This window comes from Monopterus albus, unplaced genomic scaffold, assembly GCF_001952655.1.
Source record: "Monopterus albus unplaced genomic scaffold, M_albus_1.0 scaffold177.1, whole genome shotgun sequence".
NCBI lineage: Eukaryota > Metazoa > Chordata > Actinopteri > Synbranchiformes > Synbranchidae > Monopterus > Monopterus albus.
In genome coordinates, this window is record NW_018128057.1 from 35,474 (window position 1) to 43,444 (window position 7,971).

General features: G+C 39.9%; 1 long non-coding RNA gene across 3 annotated transcripts; it reads right to left on the reverse strand.

Moving 5' to 3' along the window:
• Positions 1–915: 915 nt before the first annotated feature.
• Positions 916–7,698, reverse strand: LOC109969679 (uncharacterized). Of its 3 annotated transcripts, XR_002276289.1 has the most exons (6): positions 6,626–7,698; positions 5,393–5,570; positions 4,534–5,289; positions 3,233–3,542; positions 2,788–2,985; positions 916–2,656 (listed from the first exon to the last, which is right to left on the reverse strand). It is a non-coding gene; the product is annotated as an uncharacterized LOC109969679 (long non-coding RNA). The 3 variants fall into 3 exon arrangements; XR_002276288.1 differs by having other exon boundaries at positions 3,233–5,289; XR_002276290.1 differs by having other exon boundaries at positions 3,233–5,289; positions 5,386–5,570.
• Between the last annotated feature and the right edge of the window lie 273 nt (positions 7,699–7,971).

Genomic DNA, 7,971 nt, shown 5'->3' on the forward strand with positions numbered 1-7,971 from the left:
AAATGTATCAAAATGGTACTTGCAAAACCAAACTCCACCTGTAAAGTTGAACCATTTTAATTTAAGCTAAAGAAACTTATAATAAAATTAAAATGTTGACTTTAACTGTCATTGGTTCTTTATGAAACACTTAAAACCATGCAAAAATAAAACAAATAGGAGCAGCATAGAAAATCTGCATTCACACAATAAATTTAAAAACCAAGCTGTAATGGAGGTTTGGACCCATTTTAACTCAAAGAAATAAAAACTAAAATTAAATAAAACTTAAATTTTAATTTTATCAAACACACAAAACTGTGCAGCATGATAAACAAAAAATATAAGAACATAGAAAATACATTATCACACTTGCAAAACAAAAAGGTCCTTGATTAAATAGTGCGGTTTGACACAGTCTATTAAAAGCCATAGTAAATGAATGAATGAATGAATGTCTTAAGCAATGTGGTTAAAGCTGCCAGGTCTATAACAATTTGAAAACAGACTGGAAGTCAGCGAAGAGAGGCCAGAACTTGGGTTATATGGGTTGGGTTGTATTTATCAGAAAACAAGCAGCAGTGTTTTGAACCATCTCAAAGTGAGAGAGGGATGACTGACACCTGAGTACAATAAAAGCATGGACACAAATTCATAATCATTGAAAAAAGGAATAACTTGACTTTACTTCTCATTTGGAAGAAGCTCGATTTCACAACTGAGTTGATCTGCTTATCCAATATCAACTCACTATGAAATGTCATTCCTAAGTTTTTACAGTAGTCTTCAGATGTGGAGCCGTGGAGCCACGGGACCAAGACCCTGGCCAAAGACAGATATGGTACCTGGGTCACCAAGCAACACACACTCCATTTTGTTTTCATTAAGATTTAGCAGGTGTGTCAAAATAGAGCAGTGACTGGTTATAGGAGTTGGGTACTAGGTAATGGCTGTATATACAAAAAGCAAAGTGCATGAATAATATGTTGATCACTTTTGTGAATTTTCAGCAGGTGTGTCAAAATAGAGCAGTGACGCAATGTAATTGTTATGATACGATCCATATGAAGCACCAGAGTAGGACCCAAATGCAACACTCGAACTCAGAGACCAAAAAGCAGGATGTCTTGCTTAACAGAAGATTTAGCCCAATATCCACTCAACAGGTGTCACAGATAACAGCTAAAGTCAATTGAATAGCTGGTATATAGAGGAGGACAGAAACCGGATGTTGAATAGGGAAGAGACTGTACCACAGAGCAGGGGGAGACACAATGTCCAGAGTGAAGGTGCTGGGGCTGGCTGAAGTCAGATGGAGGGAGGAGGAGCTGGTGTTCTCAGGCTGGAGGTAGTGTGACAGTACAGGTGGACAGGAGGCTAACAGAGTGATCCGCCGTAACCCACCGGGATAGTCTGTAGCCAGGAGAGGAGACGATGATACAGGGCAGACCAGGCATAGCACAGAGAACAGCGAGTTGTCAAGAGATCCATTGATTCATGTCTGTGTCTGTCCTGCAGAAACACAGAACTGCATGTGGCAAGGAGATACTGTAGGTTCCAGGTGAGTGTAAAGTGACAAACTCGCAATGAGAACACGCCAGCATCCCACTTAGGAGCAGGTAGCCTGATTGATCGCAGGTGTGTCCGTTGTGGCTCGTCACAGAGTCTGATTTGTGGCACGGGAGGGGGCGAAGGTACCAGAGGTACCAGCCACAGCTGTGACAGTAATATATTTTATGCCAAATACTAGTTTAGAGACAACCTTGTGAAAGCAGAAATTTTAAAATGTGAAATTTGTACGCATAACTTAAAAAAAATCTGATCAACAGAGTTATTACAATTTGAATTATTTTAAATATTGTTGAGTCCTACCATCAAAGGCTTTTCACATTATAGTTAGACCTGGGCTAATACGCCATTAGTTCACAGATTCATTAGCCATGGACTGACAGTCAAGACCACCATGGGGAAAATTGTTTCCAATCAAATCATAGTGATGTTGGCATTGTGAAGACTGAAGATTCTGAGCATAGATTTCATGATGTGAAATGGTTTACATTTCAGTTATTGTTACAGTATATATGTATCTGTTGTGTATACCAAGGGTTTAAATTACTCCAAGGCTAAAGCACACAAATGTGAAAAGCCTTTCACATAGCTACCAGCTGACACTCCACCGTAATGAGAACTATTTTTAAAAACTGGTCATTTCATCTGGGTTACGTAGTTCATTTTGCATGCAGTAACTAAACTAACTCATCCATTTTCCCTGTATTTCCTTTAACTGTTGATTAGAAAACAGAAAAAGGCAGGCAGAATGGATCAAGTGAAAATAAAGGGAATGAACTGTTATAGAACAAAAACAAACAAAAAAACACTTTGTTTAGATAGAGATTAAAGTCAAGAGTGAAGTATTTTAAAGTACTAAATTAAATTGTCATTTTCTTCTAGAGAGTATTCATTTTGTGCATGGGTCAGTAGTGTTTTCTGCCCTGCTGTTGTATGCTGAATCTGTCCATCATCAGCACAAACGGAGAGAGCACAGTGTCTGTGTGAGCACGTAAAGTGCTTTCAACACCTCTGGCTTCTGAAGTGGCTTGTGAACCTCTGCTTTCAGTTGTCTGGTCAAAGTTTGGTGTGAGGACAGCATCACAGCAGTGGCATAGTGGGCAAAGGCCTTGAAAAGAAAAACAGTGAGAATCTTTATTTCTGGCATAACTGTAATTATAAATGCAAACAAGAATTTCAACATTGTTTTTGTTATTTATTTTGATCTTTACAAAGGGAGTAAAATAATAAAACCGATACCTTTAAAACTTGTTTAGGGAGGAGTTTGATGATGCACAGAGCAGGCGACACTCTGAATGACTCTGTAGCTGTGTTTCCTGCAGCAGTGTTGCTGATGGCTTGCTTGAAGAGCAACAGGGATTGGACTCTAATGAACCAAACGCTGTAGAGCAATGGATCTGCACATTGTGATATGGAGATAGTGTGATGGAGGTCATCCTGACAAGAGAAAACAAAAAAACTGTGTTATAAACTGGAGTCTATGATTTTGGAAAGCTACACTATGGAGTGTAGGGATGACAGAGGACCTGAAGAAAAAAGTGAATGTAAATACCACTATAGCTGTACCACTGGATAGATAAATGAACACAATTAAAACAAAAGTAAAATTTTTTAAATTAAAAAGTACTGATGAGTGAAACTTGTAGCTCAAAAATAAAAATAAAAAACTTTATAATAACAGTACCTTATGTTCTATTTTGAAGAAACACATGCCTCTGTATGTCTGTATGGTGAGGCAGTGATGAGTCCCCAGTTGTGGCAGCATGAAGTGTTGATTGGTGAGAGGTTTTCCAACGCAGAGCCAGAAGAAAGGTGACGTAAAAGTTAACAAGAGTTATCTCATCTTTTGTTTTGAAACATGAGTGGGACTAGCAGGAAGCACCACATTTCTTTGCGTGGTCCAGATTTGACCATTTTTGATTGACAGTTGAGATAGTGCTGCAGTGTTTGATCTGTTGCAGCATAATGTCTTGATTGCGTTAATCCTCAGAGTACTGCAGGAGGTGAGGTGAAGGTTGAATCATAGAGAACAGGAGAGAAGTGTGTTTTCAGTCCCGGAGAAAACAAGCAGAAACAGAAGAAGGAAAAAAACCAACTAAACCTAAAAGAAAACTTAAACACGCTGACTATGTCAGCCACCCTGCCAGAGAAGTTAGTGTGAAATGTAGAGTGTCAGCTGGTAGTTACATCATGAACATGACTCATTTTTGGGCTGTGCACTTATCAACCCTAACCCTGACCCACCCTGATAAATGCACAGCCCAAACCATGCTGAATGTATAGCTCATATTAATATAGTTACCTGAAAAATTGTGACCCATAATATTTTGCATTTTCTTGAAACATATACTTACCAATAACCATTTAGTTATCAGAAAAAATCATGAACCATAATATTATCCATTTCGCTTAAAATGTATACTGTAATTGCCAAACCAAGTTTCAATCTACAGACTAAAATTCTACAAACTGTAAAAGTATGACATGTTAGTGCATTTACCTGTCTTTTTTTTAACTGTTTGGAGGAACATAGACAGAAAATATTAATATAATAACTGATAATGTGCCAGAACAGAGACAATAACAGGGTACAGCAGTGCTTTGCAGGTCAGCAGCTCTTAGGCAGAATGCAAGTTAAATGAAGTTCTAACATTTTTTTTTAATTGGGGATGCTCTGGCATCCCTCCCTCATATCCTTTACAAAAGTCTTATTAGTCAACACAGTCATCATGCTACAGTGTATTTGATTTTATCTGAGCACATCTACATAATTTACTCTTCTAAATTGAACTCTCTTGTTAGTGATTTTCATTAACTGTTATCTTTCTCAATAACTCTATATGCCATCATGGTATACTTTATAAAAGGAAATGTTATGCACTAGGTATATTACATACATTTCAGCAAAACCATTTTATCAATCTCTGCACTGAAAATATAAATATTAGACACAATTCATTTACATGGTCTTGTCTTAAAACTCACCTGACTTCTTCATGATCTGTTAAAGGACAATACACAATATACGGGATTGTGGTAACTGTAATAAGTTTTCATTACACCACTGTGGACACACTGGTGTGGTCATGAGATGAAAATGAGGTCCAGCAGTGTGTTTTTCTCTGTAGTTGCAGCGGTGATGAGTTGTGCATATCCCCTGGAGGTGAACAGCTCCAGTGTTGGCTTGCTAGCATTAGACAGAAGATTTCCATGGAAATCGCCACAGACAATGAGGAGGTGACAATCCATGATCTAAAGTCCGTCCATTAGGCTTCCCAGGTTTGACAGGAATGATGGCAAGCTGTAGTCTGGAGGTCTGTATACAACTGCAATGAGTGCACTCACTGGGGCTTCAACCTTCAAAGCTATGAACTCAAGGCCAGTTACATTGTGTATGTACTGTTTTTCATGCACTTGAATATGGTCTCTGACAAATGGCAACTCCACCACCACCACCTCTATTGGCCATCAATGTGGCCAGTAGAGGTGGCCAATTAAAATTATCAGCTGCAGTATCACGCTGATAAAGCTTGAACAATCATGAATTTCAACAGCAGCAGCACAGTGGAGTGTGTGTTCAAGAGATGCAGACCCCCACCATCACCACCACCTCTGCAGCCATGTCACTGTGTGAAAGCACCTCAAGTCACATTGATTGTGTGTTTTGATCTTCTTCACCTTCTCCACCAGCTCCTGATTGTGCTGATACAACACCTGCTTCTCCTCCATCCACTTCACGTCCTGAGAGAGAGAGACAATCACACCTTTACAACTCAGACTATCCAAACATGCTAAAGTTGGCACTGGACTTGTTTGAGATTCTTGAAGATATTTCACCTCTTACCCGAGAACTGGAAGGGGTTCACATGAGTCAAGTTGTGAATGTGTCAGGACTGCATTTGGTGGTGTTGTAGACCACCCCTTTGTTTAGTGATGATCCTACTTATCATCCACTTAAAATGCAGAATGCAGAAGCCTTCATTGTCATTGTACCAGTACAATGAGTTTTAAGTCAGCTACAACTGTAAAAATTACAATTGATAAAATTGATTAAACACAAAGCGCACAAAACACTAACAAACACACAATGAAATAAACAAAAAGAACCTCCAATCTGTTTATAGGATTGAAGAGTTAAAGGTTATAATGGCCCAGGGAAATAAGCTGTTTGCAAGTCTTTTTGTTCTGCTTTTTATGCTCCTATACTGCCTCCCAGAGGGCAGCAAGTTGAACAAAGAGTGGCCAGGATGGGAGAGGTCGGGTGTTCAGCTGTGCAAGAAAAATAAATTCTTTAAAAATCATACAATGTGATTTCCTGAAATTTTTTTTTTAATTCTGTCTCTCAGAGTGGGAATGCACCTACAATGTGAATTTCAGACCCCTCCATGATTTCTAAGTGGGAGAACTTGCAAAATCGCAGGGTGTTCAAATACTTCTGTTCCTCACTGTATTGTAAACACCTACGGAGAACATGGTCAGTGATCTGTGGTTCAAATTTGTTTAAGTTAAAACTTCCTGGTAAAGGTTACAGAAACATGGTAGTTGGGGTTAAAATAAGCTCATGTTGACTGTTGCTAGGGTACCAAACATGAAGAGTGGGCCCCAAAACTGACTGGCTGCCGGCTGGTCAGAGATTTTACTTCATTTGAATTCATACATAATGCATGAGCTCAGAAAAATTTATCAATTTGTGTTCAAACAGTCCTTTTATCGACAACATCAGTAGAAGTAACAGTTTCAGAACAAGCTGAAGTAGTTGCAGTACAGTAGTAGCAGCAGCAGTATCAGAATCAGTAGTAATAGTTACAGTACAGTAGTAGTGGTAGCAGTAGCAGCAGCAGTGTTGGTATTTGTAGTACTTGTACACTGCAGTTTTCCTGTAGTCTGAACAGTCCTCCTAATTTACTGGAAACTGATGCAAGAAAAGTGATTCTCTAACATGTGAACCGATGCTGCCACGGCTATCCACAGACACACTGCACAGTATGAATAGATGATTTTTTCCATGGCAACATCATCACTGTACACATTTGTACACGCACATCAGCCCTAACACTTGAAGAGATAAATCACTCACCATCCAATAGGAGGCCTCCGACACTGCATTGCTCTGTGTGGTCAGTCAGCCTCCTCTCCACAACATGCTAACAGCAGCAAGCCTCACTGCAGCACACTCTGTATATTACTGATCATTGTGTGTGCTGCTGTTATCATTAGCCTGCCCCCACCTATCTCTCTCTCTCTGCCTGCCTGTCTGTGTGTGTTAGCTGGCAGCTCCTGTCGGTGTCAGTGCTGTTAGCATCTCTACAGCCACTACTAGTGTTATCTCCTCCTCCTCCTCCTCTTCCCAGCATCCCCCAATATGATGGAAAGCTGGAGCATTACAGCTCTGTCTCCCTCTGCTGCACACTCATTGTCATCACACCATTTCAGGACACTGATTTATCAAACAAATTTGTCATTATTTGAAGAATAATTGAAAAACCAGAGTCTGAAACTGATTTAAGAAACATCACAGTGGAACGTGTGTTTACCTTTACCTTTATACTGTGAATACAGCTAAACTGACTAAATGGTTGTCAGATGATCCTTGAGCCTCACTTGTGGAAAGTGCCCCACATCAACCAAGGATAGTGAAAAAGTTCCTATCATCATACTCACCACTGAATCCATGTTTTCCTGCATGGAGATGGAAAGTATACGATCTTATATCATTAAACCAAATGGCATTTCTTGATGCTGTAAATACCGCATGTGATGAGATCACAACAAAAGGATGCAGAAGATGGATTCTGCACACCAGAAGCTGTATTGCCATGGAGAAGATTAGTTTGAAATGGATGAAAATCTGTAGCAAAGCAAGGGCAAAACAATGTGGTGGCTCAGTTCTTTGATGTAGCACTGTAATTTTGTAAACCATGATTTCTGTGATTTTATCACACATCTGTTGGATATTTTGTTTCCATTTCTTCTTCTTCTTCTTCTTCTTCTTCTTCTTTTGGTTGTTCCCGTTAGGGGTCGCCACAGCGAATCATCTGTTTCCACCTAACTCCATCCTCTACTCTTACCCTAAATAACTACATGTCCTCTTTTAGCACATCCATATATGTCCTCTTTGGCCTTCCTCTTGACCTCTTGCCTGGCAGCTCCATCTCCAGCATCCTTCTACCAACATAACCACTATCCCTCCTCTGCACATGTCCAGACTATCTCAGTCTGGCGTCTCTGACCTTGTCCCCAAAACAGTCGACCTGAGCTGTCCCTCTGATGTGCTCATTCCAGATCCTGTTCATCGTGGTCACTCATAAAGAGAACCTCAACATCCTCATCTCTGCTACCTCCATCTCTGCCTCTTGTCTTTTCCTCACTGCTACAGTCTCTAACCCATACAGCATAGCTGGTCTCACTACTGTCTTGTACACC